Raw genomic sequence first — 9881 nt, forward strand, 5'->3', positions numbered from 1 at the left:
GAGCTTCGCTTCACGTGCTCGCATAATATATAGTGACGTTTCCACGGCCCCTCCGCACCGTGGCTCCGTTGGTGACGCACACGCGGCCATCTTGGAAGTTTTGGTACCTGTATGTCATCACAACTAGCCATACTGCTGCGTGAAGTCACCAGAATTTGTACTGTAGCCTGACGTCAAGCTAGTGTCGATGTCGGTAGGTGCGCCTTGGAAAAATCGACTTTAATATCAAAATTAACAAGTTCGGTAGATCCCACATACCGTGGGAATCGATGCTATGCGAAGCGTGCGTGGGATGGTGACTGTGGGGTAATTGTTCACATTGAGCGAAAACTTACGGAATGACGCTAGATAAATATGGTAGTGGTATACGCACACTCATATGTTGAAGAGTCCCATATCTATTATATAGCCAGTTGTTTACAGTTGCGTAACGATGGCAACAGCAACGGGTGTTACGTCTGGGTGTTACGAACACCAGACGCGATAAGCCGATATGTAGTGCTTGTATAATTCAATACAGGATAGCGCGAATCTGGACAGGACAAAGAAGGAACACAGATGAACAGGACTGGCGTTACTGCAACTAAGCTTCATTCAGGAAAGTTTCCCTAGATATATACACAGCCGAGTGGCACGCGCAGGCGCAGTGCACGTACGTTACAGTCACAGTTACAGTTGCTATACAGGTCATGACGGAGAACGCACACAGGTTTCACCAACCCGCGTGTATGTGTAGAAGCGGTTCTTGACAGTTCTTGAACAAGGTCATCATCACCGTGATCAGTGAGCACCAGCAGCTGGACCAGACTTGTTAATCGTATCCCTTCGTGATCGCGGCTACGAGGGGCCTAAGTGTAGTGAAGTGCGAGGTATAGTACAGCTGGTGGAAATCCTGGATGCCTCTTACGATGAAATGATCTATGATGCCTCCTGTCGTGGACGCGGCAGCGAGGTCTTTTCATGCCCCCTCCACATCCAATCCGTCTTTCACGCAGTATAAGGGCCAAGCGTTTTTTGGGTCTTGATAAATCAATGTTGAAGTCACCGATAATGATGAGAAGCCTGGTTCCCTCAGCAGATTTATTGTAGGAAGCATTGACGCCGGTTTTTGCGTAATCCACGTGGTCCGCGTTACGGAGCACGTTGTCGAGTGGATGGTAGTTGAGCGTCTTCCAGGGGAGTTCTGTCTTCAGTATCCTCACTTTCCTTGCGTCCGCCGCGGTGGTGTAGCGTTTAAGGTGCTCGGCTGCTGACCCAAAGGTCGCGGGTTCGATCCCGGCCGCGGCGGTCGCATTTCGATGGGGGCAAAATGCTAGATACCCGTGATCTGTGCGATCTCGGTACATGGTAAAGAATACGCGATGGTGAAAATTTCCGAAGCTCTTCGCTCAGGCTCTCTCGTAATCATATCGTGGTTTTGGGACATAAAACTCCGACAATTATTAATAATAACACTTATCTTGCCTGTGAATGTGTGTGTTCGCGGTTGCTGTGTTGGTTAAGACCCTGTGTCCTTGAAGTCACTTAATGTTGGCACCTGAAATCACCTTTCGTGTTCGTATGGTATAGGCGATGCGCAAAGCGCCGACGACGCCATCTGCCGCCACGGCTCGGAAGCGTTGGTGGGTCCTGGGGGAGAAGTGTTCCCGCGAGCGTGTACGCGAGTGCACAGATGGATGTGTTTTCATCGTAATTTAACGAATCTGTCGGGCTGCAGCGATGTCAAAAAATAACTGCTGCGTTGTCGGCTGCTCAAACACACACAAACAAAATCGCCAGGAACGCACTTCTACAGGTTTCCGGTGCTATTTCATGAGCGAGAGCGACGGTGGTGGTGGATTGCGGCCGTACGACGCAGAAGGTAAGCAATCGCGCTTTGCTTACAGCAGTATTAGAACGATTACCGTGTTTTTATTTCTCCATTTATGTCGCTACGTCTTCAGCGAACGGTACTACGTTTACACTTCATCGCCTCACCTGCATTGTAGACGCTACAATGCACATGAGGTTGTCATTAGTGATAAGAAGCGATGCCTAGGCTCTCTTAAAAAACGAATGACGCGAAGAGCAATGCCAGAGAATGTGGGGCAGGTGACGGCTTCTTTTACAAATGCGCCGCGGAATCACACGTGTGCTGCACGAACTCGGCTGCATTCAACAATTGATGGCACTGGAATGCGATCATCGGTGCAGAATGTTGGTTGCGCGCTTCTGCACCGATGATGACAAGCTTATCGTTTATTTTTTCACAAGTTTATCGTGCTGGTTTCAAAGTTTTACCAACGCTGACCCTTCGCGTGGCCGCACCTGTGAAATCTATACGCCGGTGCGACAACGCTCCCTCAAAGTCTACTATATAAACACATGGCACGTAAACGAAGCTACTGTGTCGAGAAAAAACGTTGGTTCGCGCGTCAACGCATGCAGGCATTAGCAATCGGGACGTTACACAGAAAGCGGTGTACTTACGATGAGCTGTACTTCGTAGGGAAGCTTGTTGACGCTTGTCTGTGGCAAACACTTGGCGCGTATGGTGACATTGTCGTCCCGCACAGCTGTGAAATCGGACACATGTCCACTATTATAAAGTGCGGCTCCTTTGCGCACACTATCACCACAAAAGTAATTATCTGGGACGCGCACAAGCGGCAAATCGCACGCGCGCAAATGAGGCGTCTGCTACGCGACCCACCAGTAGTTCCAACGGCCACCGCTACGCGGCTTTCAGTGGCGCCCCTATAGGCGCTGCACATCGCGGATAGGCCATCGAGGCTGGTAGCCCTGGTAAGTGCAGCGTAGACTAAGTTCAGCAGGTGGCACTTATCTTATTCAAAGACTACCTCAGCGCATGTGGCACTTTCTGACCTATATATATAGGTATTTCGTTTGCGTGCGCAAGGGGGAACTGTGCCCTCTTACACGAAATATATTTCTGGCGTATGTCGTTGTTGAGGCGGTTCCCAGTCCCACGGGAACTCATTTTAATTCTGTCAGTGTGTACGGTCGTGGTGTGCTTCGTCCTGGCTGGGACAACAATGGCCTACCGTGGACGTTGGACATTCGAGCCACAGTCGCAGGAGGTTGCCACGCTCGATGTACCACAAGGTGCCCATATCTGCATTAACGAGACCGTCACTTCGTTGTTGGCCGTGATCATGCGGCTTCCGATGCTCAGGTAAATTGAGGCTGGCGGGCTACCCGTGTCGCTTGCGTTCATGCTGGCTACCCTCGTCAGGGCGTCTCTGTGTACCTGCTCATTCTTATAGCGAGTTATGTTATCGCATGCGGGATGACATACATTTTCAGCAGCGTCGAGGCAACGTGCGTGATAGCGGTGGACGTCCGCTTTGCTGTTGTATAGCCGTATGCCGTCAGGGCACTTAGAGGTGGCTTCTTCACATGTCAGAAAGCGGCGTCAATCAATCTGGCGTCATACTCGGTCAGCATGAGACCATCGCCCACCCTCGCCGTGGCCATCGTTCAGGCCATCGTCCACGTGGACAAGTGGATGGTAGTCCAGCGCCTTCCAGGGGTGTTCTGCCTTCAGCTCCCTCACTTGCGTTTCAATGTGTATGTTCGCTGATTGAGACTGTTAATCACCTGTGACGCATACCCGCATAGCATTAAGTGTGGTATGCAGGTATGTGCCACACGTGACTGAGGGAAAGGGCTTCATGACGTACGCGACAGGCGTTTTGAGTGACCATGACCAGTGAATTGGGGTCTTCATGTACTGATCCCATGTTATGCCAATTTTGGTATATTAAAAATTATGGAGACAATTAGGAGAGCGCCCAGGCGTAGGCGGCTAGATAGATATATAGAAAGTGCTTGAGGTTCGCTAAGAAATGTTTCGAATTTGGCACCCCAGTGTTTCATAGGAGCCACAAGATGCACACAACAGACAGTAGACGCGTCCTTGAACGGTATAAGCGTTCGCGCACAGACACAGACCATTCTCTTAGCTTATATAAGAGTGCCCTGGAACGACCATGGAAGTTACAATTATGAGGAAAGTATCCATTCGCAGCACGCTGGTCTGGGAGCTGCTTTAGGAGGTGTCGGCGTATGAGGCGACGAACGTTGTCCATAGCACAAGACATTTCTTGGCAGTCAAATTCATCATGGCTACAAGTTGAAGCAAGGTGATTAGCCCCTTCATTTCCAGCAATGTCCACGTGCGAAGGTACCCACTTGGCAGCTAGGGACAACCCACGACAGAAAATTTTGTCGGCAAATTTTGTGATGCGGCATAGAACAGGGCTGCCCGCACCTTTTCGAGTGAGCCTGGTAATGGTACCGCTAGAGTCTGTAATGAAGACCGCTGCCGGTTATGGTAACCCTTCTCGCATGTAATTAGGGGCAACATCAGTCGCTGCCAGTTCCGCAGTCAGTGATGAGAATGGGCGAGGTATTCTTTCCACCCTCTGATGTCAGTCGTAGGGCAAGCGACAGCTGCAAAAGCGCCAAGGCCGTTGATGTGTACAGGTGCATCCGTGGTCGTCGTTGACCCCACCCTGATGACAAGAGTTGTGATCATGGCGTTATCTTTTTTAGCAGGTTGAGTAGCAGTCTTGGCTACGACTAGCAGGCAGAACGGCCTAAAATGCCCGTGTTAGCATCTGTTGAAATTAGGTTATGCAAAGGCGACAATTGTGTGACCCGGAGAGCAAAAGATCGGTGCGCCGAGTGGCCCTGTAGATAATTGAGTGGGGAGACAGGGAGCGAGGCTGTAGGGGCGCGGATAAACTTATTTTTAGTTGCTAAAAAAGGCATATATACCGCGGTCTCTGCGAAAGTAACTTCGCTTTTTGTGATGTGGCAAGGCGGCACGTGGTGGTCGCTAGTATTTCATTGTATACCATGAAAAGTGAGCCCATTCGGCGAATTGTAGGCGCATTGGCGAGGCCACCAAACTACGTTTTTTGCACGACGCTGTGCTACAAAAAAAAAGCCGGTACAGTGCAGCCATCGCCGCTAAAAACACACACGAACTTTCAAAGAGCTCCAAAAATGGACAACTATGTCCAACTAGCGGAAAACATATCAAGCCAACCTCTCTATTTAGGGCCTCCGAGATGGCGGGCACGCGGCGTCCCCGCCATCTTGGAGGCCATACTCCTTTCTAGAGGAGGCGTTGATCAATCAAACAGCAAACATTAGATAATGTGGTGCCATCTGTGAGGCACTGTGAGAAATATGTCTCGACTCTAGCACAGGGAAGTGCTTTAGATCGAAAACCTGTACCAGCGCCTGTACCATTACTACAGATACATAGCGCGCGCGCGTCTGTGTCTGTGCCTGTGTGTGTGGGGCCGGATTTCTCTATTGCGTCCAACTCTTAAAGGCGAAGCTTAGGGGTCCCCCATTTTTTTTGACGTAATTTCAATGGCATGCAAAATAAAATAATCTGTGACGCCTAACTCAGGGTTCAATTTCTCTGCTAGATTTTCTTTCGTCATGCACCACTTTTAAGGGGCTGCAGTATTTGCGAATTCAACAAGATGGGTCTTAGAAAGCAGTCATGTTCTAGTTATATATTTTCCTAGCTTTCAATATCTGTAGCAAAAATATTAGCAGTGGCATTTGCCTAGTGGAAGTAATACGTACCAAATTAGAAAAATTTGCAGTTGTTACATTTATGTGTTTCTATTTTTCGTTTATCGTAGCCATGTGTTTTTTTGGATAGGCGACAGCATGTTCACAAGGCCATATCCGAACAGCCCACGACGCAGCAAAAAAGGTGTGTCGCATGCGGAAGCTATACTCCTGATTCGATGAGATCGAGTTTCTCTTAAATTTGTGTAGAGAACTTTTCATATTCTCAGGAATGTCATTACTGATGAATAGCTAATAACAGTATTCGTTTTAGAGACGGTGAAAGGGCCAAGTATATGTAACATTCAGCATTCTCTAACGAGGAACACGAGAACAAATTGCAAAATTAGAGTGGTTCTTACAATGTGGCGAATCTACCCATGAGCTTCGGGATGCCTCTATTATCTTTAAGATTTTAAGTTCCCAAGCCAGTGTTTTGCTGAATTATCCTTGGCAATAGTGTAATGTGCCATATTTGCAGAACAACAATAATACTGGAGTTCGAAAAAAATGTCTGGGCAAGTTTGTTCTTTGTAGGCTTGCCATTGATCTAAAATGGGTCTAAATAAACTATGAACTCAACCGAGCTGTGGAACTGCAAGGTAAGACAGCTAAGGACGGTAAGACTACCCCTCCGACCAAGCCATCGTCGCCGCTTCGCCCACCTGCCTGTCGCCCATAGACCTGCTGGGTGTACTTTATTGAGCAAAGTGACGGAGAGCGACCAGGGGGCCGTCTTAGGCGGGGTGTGGTTTTGGACCAGAGGGTCCTACAAGACCTCAAAACGTTGATGGACCCGCAGGTGCCTGGAAGGCATCTAACCCGGCTATGCATTGTCTGGTCTGCAGCATCTCTAGCATCCTCGCTTGGTTCACCAGCTCCCAATCTTTTATTGCCGCAGTGGGCGCCGTCACAGCAGGCTGCGCTTGCGAGGCGGCAGCAACAAGCCAGGCGCGCACTTTATGGCCGGGGCTCTGCGTGCACGTGCTTCCCGGGGGCTCCTCGTCGTCACGGCCGTGGTTACCTTAAACTAACGGCTAGGATAGGGATAGCGGAGGAGAAGTCATCTCCATTTTTTTCTTTAGTATATATCCTGACTGGAACAAGAAATATACTTTGTTGTTTGATAGCGCAGGTTTCTCCGTCCTTTCCATGTGATGTCGTTTTTAAACGTGAAGCTGTTTAGCACATCGTTCTTTGCGAGTCGATCACAGAACACTATCATCACATTAACGGGTATGTGCCACGGAATAAGGGCATACCTCACTACTTACCGCTACGGCGTGGCCTGTAATGCACCTGAGAACGAGCACAGAGAAAGAAATAAAGAGAGAAGGAAACAGAGAGACGGAAAAAAAGATACTAAGAAGTAGAAAGAGAGAAATACTTGCCGAAAAAAGCTCTTCACGAGGCAGGACTCAAACCCGCGTACACTATATCCGAAAAGCAAGCGGCCTAACTACTCGGCTACTCAGGCACACTAGCAGAGCATAGCATAGCTTTGTATAGTATGGTGTAGCAAGCGGGCGGGAAATAGAAGTGAGCGTGAGAAGAAAAGATGCGACGGTGAGGAGGAGAGAAAGGAGGAGAGAGGAAAGCGTAGCACAGAATGATTGAGGAAGAGAGCAATAGAGAGAAAGAAATGCAGAAAAAATAAGAGAGAACACCACTGAAAAGGAGAGAAATAAGTAGATGGACAGAAAGAAACATAGAAAGAAAAAGGAAGCAAGCATTGCGTCGTCTAGCGACGGGATGCCGCACCACATGACCAAGCCGTGCATGCGCATTAGCTAAGCCACGCTTAGTGGCGGAGACATCGCGCACAATCTTCGCTCTATAGGGCATAGCCTGACTGCGTAATACCGAGCAGGAAGCGGCACACTTTGAGCTAGACGCGTCGATCGACAGTGTGTACCAGCGGCGACGGGCCTGTGCTTCGCTGTGCCAAGCTTTTCGCCACTTAATGCAGACTGACCGCAATATTTTTGCTCATAAAGGCAGGCAAATTTATTTATTCCATATGATCTCACGGTGACAACTAAGTAGGAAGCAAAAGCGAGTGTTGGGCTAGTTGGTTCGGGTTCATTTTGGAACGACGCAAAAGACGAAAGACAAAGAAGAATACATAACTACATGCGCGCTGACTGACAACTGAGCGCTTTATTCAAACAAAACAGAAAACGAACAGTAAAGATAAGAACATGCGTGCAACCTATGCACATGGCAAAAAGACTATAGGTTTCGAGCACCATTAGGTATTATCGAAATCAACTCGCATTCGAGCAACGCGAAGGTTATGCCAAGGTTTCCTTCGCATAATCCATAATGTAGCAAGCTCAACTTTTCACTGTATTTTGTACAGTCGTAATTATTTCTCTATAGAGGTCGCCACATACTTGGCGAGTGCTCATCTTTCTGGTTAGTTGCTTCCATGCACAAGATAGATGGATGCCGACTCGGCTTACATTAATACACATTTCCAAGGAGTGGTCTTTCTTTGCTGACGTGACTTTTTTGGAATTTGACAACGTTAACACATGTATTGCGCTCCGTGCGATCATGACGAGCGTTGCATAGGCAATGCTCATTAAGCGGCGAGGATTGCGACACAAGAACCGACAACAGCAGGATCGATTGATGTGCTCAGTGCTCTCGATACATGCATAGCCTCTGGGCTTCCCGCATAGTCGCTGACGCATTCAGTTGGCGCACATGTCTGTTTAAAGCATCTAGATCACCACGAGCTTCTATTACGGTTTTGTGTGTTGCAACGGTAAATCTCGAGAGCGAATATGCGTGATTAATGCGTTGGGGAACTGTGTGGATAATTTTGCGCACAACTGCAGCCATTCCCATTATAGTTACAGTACCATGTCGTGACGAGAGGGTGTTATCATGAGTGTTTTTTATAGCCTGCATATAAACTGGGAAAGCACGAAATAATAGATTGCCAGATCCCTCTAAAATACGCTCGTATGTATTGATGAACTCGCGCCTTTTATATATTTTTCTTCGCAAGGGACCGCGGAGTTACGCCTGCTGATCAAATATTTGCGAGCCCGCAAGCCAAACCTCTGCATTGTTTCCACATGTATGTGTATGCGTTAAAGTCAGGGCCTGCCTCAAGCATCTTCGATGGTTTCAACTTACTTACTGCCTTTGTGTAGCGCCACACATTCCTACATTATAGTTATAGTACCATGTCGTGACGATAGGGTGTTATCATGAGTGTTTTTTATAGCATGCATATAAACTGGGAAAGCACGAAATAATAGATTGCCAGATCCCTCTAAAATACGCCCGTAGGTATTTTTGTTTAACGGCGATTTACCGGCATTAGAGCAAGCAGCGCAACATGAGAGGAACCGAGTGAGATTACACAAGCTCAGCGCAGGTCCTAGGAAAAACCAATTCATCGTTCAGCTTATAAAGTCTTGCTTTTTTCAGACTAGGACAACTCCTGTGGTTACAGATATACCAAGATTATAGTATGCTGCGGTGAGGAAAAATATACTTTCCTGAACACGTTTGCCATAAAGAAATTGCACGCCAACCTTAAGCGCTGTTATCGACAGCCAATGTGATGAGCAGAAAAGAATTTCTTTTCCTACGGTAATATGTGTCTTGTCTAAAAGATACATGCACGCATGCTGTATGTGCAAGCTATTTCCCAGTTAGGGAAAAACTCGAAGCACATTGCCAGGGGCTGCGAGTTTTTACCTAAGTGTGCAACAGCCTGCACATGAAATATATTGTGTATCCGACGAACCGAATTACGATCCAAGAGAGATAATAATATGCGATTATCTTTAGCGATAATTATCGATAGTTTGTAATTAGGGATAATTTTTCGTGAAAATCTTTGGAACTTGCGATTATACGTGTGAAATGAAAGGTATGCAAGAGGTCACAATTATAGCTTATTAGTGTTCGTTCTAAGCAATTTTGAAGCGCGGGTAGATGGTCAATACATTAACAGGACGATATCATTCTAATACATCCAATGAAATCGTATAGGTAAAGGCTGAATATATTTAAATGTATTGCTGATTGGGAATTACGGGTGCCGTAGCTATGTAAAATAAATATTCATTTTTACAGCACATCTCTTAAGCACCCGTTTTTTGCGACTTGCCATGTAGACAACAAACAATCATCGTGCCGGTGCACTCACCCTAGCTGTACCTAGTTACGCCAAGTTAATCATAGTCAAAGCTAATTAAGCCCACTTGAGCAGGGTAAAATCTAACCAGCCAATCATGACTGAGTGAAAGGCTAATTAG

The sequence above is a fragment of the Rhipicephalus sanguineus genome, chromosome 8, assembly GCF_013339695.2.
Source record: "Rhipicephalus sanguineus isolate Rsan-2018 chromosome 8, BIME_Rsan_1.4, whole genome shotgun sequence".
Classification (NCBI taxonomy): domain Eukaryota; kingdom Metazoa; phylum Arthropoda; class Arachnida; order Ixodida; family Ixodidae; genus Rhipicephalus; species Rhipicephalus sanguineus.